The 10,770-nt window shown below is 39.5% G+C and overlaps 1 pseudogene; it reads right to left on the reverse strand.

Moving 5' to 3' along the window:
* Positions 1-1,661: 1,661 nt before the first annotated feature.
* Positions 1,662-10,770, reverse strand: part of LOC137073788 (uncharacterized) — an 11,435-nt pseudogene continuing 2,326 nt past the window's right edge.

Here is a 10,770-nt window from a genome sequence, read left to right on the forward strand (position 1 = left end):
ATCTATTTTTATTTTTATTTTGCCTTTACACCATAAACTAAAATTACCCCAATGCATCTTTTTGTTTGGGGACCTCTGGAAGTATCTCTTTTACAACCCGATCACACATAAATGCGTATAAATAGTACGAGTGTGCAATGTCGTGGAATGTATACGCCAAAACTCATTTTGGCGTGGATATGATACGCTGTTTTTTATGTGCATATGAGACGCACTTTATGGTGTATATACAGTATGACACGCGCTTGGGTAGGTTTAGGGTGGTGGGGTGGGGGGTTCGTATGTATAATACGCCATAAAATGCGTCTCATATGCACGCGAAAAACCGCGTGCCATGGACACGCCAAAATGAGTTTTGGCGTACACATTCCACGACATTGCACACTCGTACTATTTATACGCATTTTTGTGAGAATACCCTGCTCTTTTAATAGCCTAGTTGGTATAGGGTCAAGAATACATGTTGTTGATTTTGATGATTTAACAAGTTTAGCCAATTCTTCTCCTCCTATAGCAGTGAATGAGTGTATTTTTTCCTCAGTGACACTACAATGCTCTGTCTGAAGTGATACTGTAGTAGAATGCTGCATAGTTATAATTTTATTCCTAATGTTGTCAATCTTTCTAGTAAAACAAAAGCAATCTTTAGTCGCAGTGGTTATAGTCGTGCCATATTTGAAGCGAGGGGATGGCTTTGCAGCCTTAGCTAAATAAAGTAATATTAGGTAATATTAAATAAATTATATTAGGTAATGATCTGAGATGTCATCGCTCTGCTGCAGAATTTTAACGGTATCAACATTTATTCCATGTGACATTATTAGATCTAAAGTATGATTAAGGCGATGAGTGGGTCCCGATACGTATTGTCTAACTCCAATAGAGTTTAGAATATCTCTAAATGCTAATCCCATTGCATCTTTTTCATTGTCTACATGGATATTAAAATCACCAACAATTAGTACTTTATCTGCAGCCAGTACTTACTCTGATAGAAAGCCAGCAAATTATTTGATCAAGTCTGTATTGTGCCCTGGTGGCCTGTATACAGTAGCCAACACAAATGTCAAACGGGATTTATAATTTACACTACACAACATTACATAAAGTAACAAAACTTTAAAGGAATTATATTTGAAACCAGACTTCTGAGTAATACTGAAGATATTATTATAAATTACAGCAACACCTCCACCTTTACCTTTCAGACGTGGCTCGTGTTTATAACAATAATCTTGGGGGGTGCACTCATTTAAAGTAATGTAGTCGTCAGGTTTTAGCCATATTTCTGTCAAACACAGCACATCTAGGTTATGATCTATAATCATATCATTAACAATAAGCCTTTTTGGCAAAAGGGATCGGATATTTAGCAACCCGAGCTTTATTAATTGTTCATCCGTATTATATTTGTTGTTTATTTGTTGGACATTAATTACATTTTTACTGTTAAATGGTTTTGATGTTTTTTTGTATTTTCTAATTCAGGGAACAGACACAGTCTCTATGTGATAATTTCTAGGTAAAAGATTCTCTATGTGCTGGGATTTAGCTGACTCTGGTGACGTGAGACAGCTAGCAGACAGTTGGTTTAGCCAGTTTGTCTGCTTCCTGACCTGGGCCCCAGTGAGTCAAGGTTTAGCTCTAAGACTATGTGCCAAATTACTAGAGAGAAGAGCAGCACCAGCCCAGGAGGGATTAATGCCGTCTATCTTCAACAGGTCAGGTCTGCCCCAAAAAGTTTTCCAACTGTCTATGAACCCTATTTTATTTTGTGGACACCACTTAGACAACCAGCCATTGAGTAAGGATAATCTGCTAGGGAGGGGACCAGAGAAACAGACTGCCTTTGACATCATACTTGCGAGTTTACACACCTCTTTAATGTTAAATTTGGTGAACTCCGACTGGCGAAGTCAAACATCATTTGTGCCGACGTTAATAATAATCTTAGAGAATTTACGATTATCTTTAGCCAGCACTTTTAAATTTGCTTTGATGTCAGGCGCTCTGGCTCCAGGTAAACATATGACTATGGTGGTTGGTGTCTCTATTTTCACATTCTGTGTAATGGAATCGCCAATAACTAGGACACTTTCAACAGGATCCTCAGTGCTTGCGTCACTGAAGGGGGAGAACCTGTTTGATGTTCTAATTGGAACGGAGGAGTGGTTTTTAGATCCGTGACTATGCCGTCTCACAGTTACCCAGCCCTGCACGTGGGCTCAGCCGGAAACAAACAATGAGTGTTCACTAAGCTAGTCGCATCCAAAGCAGTATCTAAAGCTTTTACATTCTCAGTACTCTCACATAAAGTCTGGATGTGTGTCTCTAATTCTGAAATATTCTTCGTCAGCCTGACTATTTCCTTACATTGGTCACATGTGAAGCGCTGTTCGCCAACGGAGATAGATATGCTAAACATGTAGCAGTGCAAGTGCAAGTGGCAATGACAGTGCAAGTGACAATGACAGGAGAAAAAGACATGGCTTACCGTATTTGTTGATGAATCCAAAACTTACCACAGTTTTTTGATGGAGTCTATTTAATAATCCAACTCACCACAGTTGTCTAAAGAACTCAGAAAACAGGAGACCCGGGTGCCGGGATGGAAAGCTACCAGGCTAGCGAAAAGCTGACACGTGGTAGTGATTTAGATTAAAAGCTATTGATGTCAAATTTAACTTGATAGGCTATATTAGATAATATATGGTGATGCGTAAGTTATATTTAGCAGTATAGATAACAAATAAAATATATCAAATAGAGATTTAAATGCAGTAAACGTGATGAAGGAGGCAGATTTTGCTTAAAAAGATCTGTGATATTCGTAAAATAATGTTCCCCCATATCTTTGATTAAGGGCTGCCATTCTTCCCGGTGATCTGGAAAAGTTTGGCAGATAACATCTCTGTAAATGCCATAACAAACAAAGGTAGAGTTGCAGTCTGGATTCAGATGCCTTTAAGAAAACTGCCACATTGCCACAATCCAGCATTTGTTGGTCAGCTGCAGGTGAAGTAAGAAGCAACATAGCCAAGTTAATGTATTATACCTTGTATTATGATTGATCTCAGTAGAGGGGACACAGTAACAGCACCCGGTGGAACAAAATGTCTACTGAAAGTTTGTGTGGGCACTGCAGTAGAAAGGTGAAAATTCAAACTGGACCTGGAATCTGAGCCGTTAGAAGAGTGGCTGCTGTTGTAGCAGAAGATTTTGAAGGAGTGGCTGAGGTATCACATGTTCCAAATAAGGGAGTGAAAGCCTGGGAGGAGCCAGAAGGCATGGGAAATCCTTGAGCGCTTTTGACAGATGCCCTTTGATATGTTTTAGTCTAGATTGGAGGCCTTTAACTGTGAGTTGGCTATTATCCAGCAGTCCATGACAAGGAGAAGATGATTGAATTGGCGCAGACGTTTTTTTAGCTTTTTGAAGTCGATTAGCTGCTTTGGAAGAACACAACTTGGCTCTACGCTGCTGAGTGGGCTTAGCTGGCAGTGTTGGAGATGTCGGGAGGGAATCCGCTGGTGTAACTGAAGAGCGCCCAGGGCGTCAGAGTCAGAGTGCTGTTGAGAGGAATGCCTTGAGCCTGTAGGGTGGAAATATTTTTTTTCAGAAGGCAACTGAACCCATAGAGAGTCGCAACACTGAATATGAGAGCTGCGCCGCACAGCAGGAGGAGAAGGCACCGCTAGATCATCTTCAGAGTCAGTAAAACCAAAATCAATTGATCGGAAAGGTCACGCTAGATTTAGGCAGAAGTATTGATACCGGCGTTCACATACTCGGTGACACGGAACATTATGGTTTGTTAATGAGATGCGAGTATACACACAGGTATTAATACTTCCGCCTACGTCTAGCGTGACCTTTCCGCCATGATTGCATGATCTGTGGCACAGAGCAGTGGAAGATGAACAATTTAGGTTAAAAGTATATAATTTTTATAAATGTTTTTTTTTTTTTTTTTGGGGGGGGGGGGGGGGGGGGGGGTCGTGAAAATGACAGATGGTTTCACTAGATATGACCATATTCCTCAGAAAGGGTCATGCAGAGCCTTTGAAGCCCTTCAAAGCCCCTTGAAACTGCATTGATGTAGACCTTGAACATTTTGGTTACCATTGAGGTCCATTGTGTGATGAATGTTTTCCTCAAAAAACTTTATGACAAAAACAAACAAAAAAATGACTGAAGAAAGATAGACATGAAAATTTTGGATGAGATTGGGATGAGTTAATAAAGTTAAATAATCCTGAGTGAATGCACTGTGAACTAACACGAAACAAACCATGAACAGCTGTATGTTTATTAACTAATGTTAACAAAGATTACTGAATACAGTAACAAATGTGTTGCTCATGGTTAGTTCATGTTTTTTAATACATTAACTAATGTTAACTAATGGAACCTTATTGTAAAGTGTTACAGAAAAAAAGATTAGAGGGGGGTAGTGAATAACATCTGGGTCGATGAAGATTCAATGTATGTAAAAAAAAAGTGTCTATACTAAACTGATTTCATAAAAAAATAAAAATAAAAATATAGATAAATTATATATAAACTACAATTGAAATTTCAGTTTTAAACCTTTAAACCTATTTTAGTAGACTGCTGGCATGAAAGTTTGTATATTTACTTTCTTGAGTTTAGCTCTCAGAAAGCAGACCATGATCTCCCATCTTTTGTAAACAGGATTCTAATTAAATATAATTAATACATTACCATATTAATGCAATCTGCAAATTAAAACTCTTTAGCCTTGGAAGGGAGGGAAAACAAGGTAAATACTGAGAGTGAGAGAGAGAATAAGGGATGCATGTGGCTCTATGTTGCATGTAGATTCCAGCCCACTCTTCCTCTTATGAACTTATGGACACAAGATAAATACACGTTGGCATTCTCAAAACATAATCAGTTTTGTTATATTTTTCAGGGAGGTGGGGGGTGTATTCAAGGTAAAGATTTGTGTTCATTACTACAGAGGCATTTGCTTTAATAGCATCTCTACAACATCAGTACTCTCCTGTTTAATATGCAACTGATAAGTTCTGACTTTCCTCTCCAGTTCACTGTCTGTTCCATTGATTTTTCATTTATGAGATCAACGTAGTACCTGTGCACACTCGTCATGCACCACATCATAGAAAAAAATAGACTGGAGGCAGTGAAAAGAGGAATGGATGGAGAGAGATAGAAAGTTTAATGATGTTTTCACCCACAGAGTACATTTAGCTGAGGACATTGTTATCCCTGTGAACAACCCTCCATCTCTCCTCCATGATTTCTGTCATCAGCCCATCGATGCTCTGCCCATCTCTCTCTTACCATTAGAGGGCTACGCAGTTATAAGTCTTTCTTTGAGAACGTCCTCGCCACCATGTTACTTGTCAGCTTGTGGAATCTGTGTGAGAACAAAATGTTGGGTTTGGGAACACACCACTGGCAAGACTCAATCCGATGAAAGGGTTTAAACAGTTGTCTTTTAAGTTGACAACTCTGGGGGCCTGACCTCCCTGGGGCCCTAAGCAAAATTCTGCTAAGGGGCCCTCCTACCTGACCCGTAAGCTATCTAAACTATTTGCCATTGCCATGCAGTTACACCTGACACCTTAGTGCTCCCAATACAATCCAATACTCCCTCCTTTGAACAAAACAGTCAAAGGATGAGGTTCAAACAAACGACTTAAAGGGTTACTTCAGCGATTAGCATATGGCTTTGTATCAGTAGAAACCCTGGAGTATATTCAAATGATTGTGCTTTCTCCCCTCATATCCCCCTGAGACATATCTTCCCAAAAGAGATTTATGCATTTTATTTCTGGAAAAATTCCTCCTATGACGCAAATATCGTCATAGGAGGAATGTTTGGCCAAAGGCAAAAGACTACAGCCAGCAGAGGTAGCCATTTCCGCATGTTTTGAACCCGCGCATGGGTGGGAGATCACACTCGGAGATCAGGTCGCAGCTACAGGCACTCATTTAAACAGAGCTATGGTGAGCAATGTAAGTCTTTTAACTTCTCAAATTAACTTCTATGAAAGTTAAGCTTGCAAAGGCATGAACTGAAACGTGCCAGACTGAATACGCGTTGTGAATGTATGCCGCGAGTGTAGTCGCGATTACCTCAGCTCTCATCATGACAGCTCATTTATCTGACTCCTGCAGTTAGTGCTCAGGGCTGTGACACTCGTGCGGTGACTCACTCATTATATTGAACAGACACGTTCAGTTTTTAATTGTAGTGTCTTCTCTAACTCAGTCACAGTAATCAAGATACTTTCTTCCCCATGAGACAAAAATACATTTTCTGTCTTTTCTCAGTCTAGAAGGCACCAAATTTAAAAATAATTTAGTTTTTCTACTACATTGATGACCCAGTTTAAATACAGAAACATCTTCCCAGCGCTGAAGTACCCCTTTAATGGACACATGCACACAGCGGCCGTTGTACAAGTCCACAAGATTGAAAGTCCCCATGAAGTACGCCGTTTGGGATAGGGCCGTAATGTCTATGATGAAAGTATTGGCACTATTCTGAATGAATTATCTCCCTTAAAATCAAGATATGTCCCATACTCTCACACTTCTTTTTGGTTCAATACTGAGCTTAGGCCAATGAAATCCTAGGGACACCATCTAGAACGGCATTATAAGAAAACTGGCCTTATTGTTCCCTCCTTGGCATATACTGAACGCCTTCAGCAGTATAGAGGGAATGCACGTGACGTAACCAACAGCAGGAGCAACTGCGATTACGCCCTACTGAGTACTTGTCAAATGATTACATTTCCAACATGTTTTCACTTCAGTGAGTAATGTAGCCAATCACAGACATGTGTGTAGATTTCTACAACACAGTTGGCCAATCACAAGTGTTGAATTTGGAATCCACCGCTTGAGTGTTTGTCCAGGTGCTGAGTTCAGTTAACACATGATTCAATCCTCTGTAAGTGCAGGCATTGTGAAAATAAGAGATTCATTGTATACCAGCTTCACTGCAGAACTTTGTAAGATCGCGTTTACTGAATGAGTGACAGCTTTTAGTGATTATGGGAGCAATATATATGTATATATATATATATATATATATATATATATATATATATATATATATTATTTTTTTTTTATTATTAATAATAGGTCAATAATATATTGGTAATTTGAATAAAACTTTTGTTTTCCATTCGTGACAAGCAGTCACACGCACGTTTCTATACACTGACCCATCCACATATACATGCGGGATTCACTCAAAAAATGTGAGGACTGATCAGTTATAAATAATCATTTCGAGATCAGGCTCAGATCAGGAAAACATGATTTCTGGCTGCATTTCAATATCCATGGATCACTGAATCTGTGGTAAGTTGTAAGGACCACTATATCGAACCCAAACTTTAGTTTCAACTGATAATCGTTTGCTCAACTCGTGTTTTCCTCTACTAACTCCAGTCACGCAACAGTTCTTTTGTCACTCAGTCCCGGCTGAGGGGGCGTGCTTCAGCGGGAAATTGGCGTCAGTGCATTCCCTCTATAGGGAAGCTTTAAACGGTGCTTGATCATCTTATTTTTCTACATTCATTAATAAGTCCAAAAACAAAAAAAGCCTAGAACATTATTAACTATAATTAAAATTTAACTCAGTTACCCGTACAATCTCTAGAGAGAGTTCTGATCAAATGTGTGATGCTTTCCTGAACTCTTTTTCTGGGTAAAACGTTTTACCTACCACACCTTCCCTCCATTTCCACTACTGAGCCTCTCTCTTCATGCCTTACTCACTGCCTATCTAGATTTGACTCTATTGGCCCTACAGTGGTTGATGAGATAATCAGGCTGTCTAATTCGTGCACCTACCTCTTTACTAAAAAACTGATTGACTGCTTTGTCACTATTTTATGAATACATGAATGTCTTCTGGAACTGTACATCTAAGTTTAAATGTCACATATTGTGCAACTTTCTGGAGTTTTATTTTAGGTTTTGATGTCCTTAAGCATTTATATTTGTGGTATAAGTACCAAAAACTCAATATATTTCTCTCTCTGGGATCTCTTCTAAGAACAGGTCGATTTTGGCATAATATTCATGAGCCTCTCTTCTGATTGGCCTGTTGTTTTCTGAGTGATGAACAGCCAGGTCAAGCACATGTAACTAGTTCTGTCAGGACCACTATTGTCAAATATTATTGACTGACTATTAGCATATAGTTTGGATTGGCGGTATGGTGCCGTTCTGGGAAAGAACTCCCTGCGCATCCATGCAGCCAAGCATGGGTAAGAGCAGAGAGAGCAATAACCCCCCTTAGGGGCAATAACCCCCCTTAGGGTAAACAGAACAGAACCAACCTCAGTCCCCAAAATGATGACAGGAGATAAGCAACCACCTCTTTAAATCTGTTTCAGAATGGTAATACAATTGATTTAATCTTTTTTACTTTCGGTGTAAGGGTTAGGAACACGTTAGCAACACATTGGCATCACAATCCTTTTATATTATACTGGGTCCCTAATGTAACAAAACATGTGAAAAGTTGCCTTAGCAACACATTCTCACACCCAACTCGTCACATATGGACGCTTGACCAGGACCCCTTGTCGTCACTTTTCAACGAACTGGGCGTACCTTTATCGTCAATTTTCGACGCACTGGGTGCTCCATTCATTTCAATGAGAAACCTTTGGCGTCATACACAGACGCATTTAATTCTTTGCGTTTGTAAAAGCAGACATGATTTTATTAATATTTAAAGGCTACTTTTATATTTTGGAGCAACTAACCCAACTTCTACCCTAAACCTACCCACATCTTAACAATATAAAACACATACCAGGCAAATAAATGTACAGTCACAAGTATTTATTGGAAAATCTGACCAAAACAGTATAAAAGTATTAACTCATGTTGCATTCCAAGTCTTCTGAAGTCATACGATGTCTTCATGTGAAGAACAGAGTTGATCTTGATGTTTTAATCGCTGAAATGATGATCCCGCTGCCCCGTGAAGGAACTCATTCATATCTCATTCAAATAATTCCAAAGACTCCTGAGCATGACGCAATCGGTCACAGGACACAGGAGAGCCAATGACATTTTACAATCAATGCTGACGTAATGACACAATTGGTCACAAGACATATGAGAGCCAATGCAATTTGACTATGAAATCTGAAGTACGGGCGGCAATATTTGAAATTTGATGTGTTCGTGATCTTCGACGGATGGAGATGCTGATCGCTTTTGGGGATTTTCTTCATGCATATCAATCTTTTGGCCTCGGAAAACTTGGATTATTTAACTTTTTTGAATAACTCGTGGATGCTCGTCGTATGTTATATCCTGTGTTTTATATCATGTTCACACAAATGGGTAGGTTTAGGGATGGGGTTGGGTTGGGTTAAAATGTTAAAATGTGTCTAAATAGCGTAAATAAAAAAAATGTAAATGAAATCATGTTAAAAGTGTCTAAATAGCGTAAATAAAATAAATGTAAATGAAATTATGCTTGCTGATTTAGTTGAGAAGCACACTCCAACATGTCATAATGGTAAAATTATAAACCAATAAATAATTTCAATGAAAAAAATTATCGAAATCAATAAATAAATCAAAAAATGACGATAATATTCCCATTCCCAGTGCGTCTGTGTATGACGCCAAAGGTTTCTCATTGAAATGAATGGAGCACCCAGCGCGTCGAAAATTGACGATAAAGGTACGCCCAGCTCGTTGAAAAGTGACGACAAGGGGTCCTGGTCAAGCGTCCATATGTGACGAGTTGGGTGTGAGAATGTGTTGGCCTTAAGGGTGGCGGATTTGAGTCTGACCTAACAACGTAAACATTGCAGCATCTTTGATGAGTAGCTTCTGTGAAAAAACTGTCATTGAACTGTGCCTGATTGACAAAGCAGTCACTAGTGAAAGGTGTAGAACAGTTAGACGGTTAAGTTAGATGGTTAAGGTTGAACTAAATTGCTGTGGTGTTTCCACATAAATACACATTAGCCACTGGTCTCTTATATTAATGTTGTTGGGAAGCCTGTGCAATTTTCTGACATCCATCAACTGAACAGTTTTCTTAACGTGTCCGTGTTGTTGTTGCTCAGCAATGGCATGCACGCAATGTTGTCTGGGGGTTTGGCAAAGGAGAGTGGGATGGTGGGCAGTGCTTGGGGTGGTGAATGATGGCGGTGACTGAGTAGTTCTGACGTCACAACAGCTCTTGAAAAGGCACAGATACTTTATCCAGGCTTTTTGCATATTGATATATTTTCAAATGAATTGCTTTTAATATAGTAAATATGTAAAATAAAAATATTACACATAATCCTTCAGAAATCATTCTAATATGCAATTTAATACTCAATTATCAATGCTGGAAACAGTTGGAAACAGTACTGCTTCAAAGCCAGCAGCCATATCCCCATGTAGCCCAATACTGGTTTCCTGCTGAAGCTAAGCAGGGCTGAGCCTGGCCATCCAGGTACCTGCTGGTAGAGGTGTTAGTGAGGCCAGCAGAGCCCGCTTACCCTGTGGTCTGTGTGGGTCCTAATGCCCCAGTATAGTGATGGGGACACTATACTGTCAAAGAGCACTGTCCTTCGGATGAGATGTTAAACTGAGGAGCTCACTCTCTGTGGTCATTAAAAATCCCAGGATGTCATTCGGAAAAAGAATAGGGGTGTACCACTGTTCCCTGTCCATCATGGGCTCCTAATCATCCCCATATACTGACTGGCTTCATCACTCTGTCTCCTCTCCACCATA

This window comes from Pseudorasbora parva, chromosome 4 (genome assembly GCF_024679245.1).
Source record: "Pseudorasbora parva isolate DD20220531a chromosome 4, ASM2467924v1, whole genome shotgun sequence".
Lineage (NCBI taxonomy): Eukaryota > Metazoa > Chordata > Actinopteri > Cypriniformes > Gobionidae > Pseudorasbora > Pseudorasbora parva.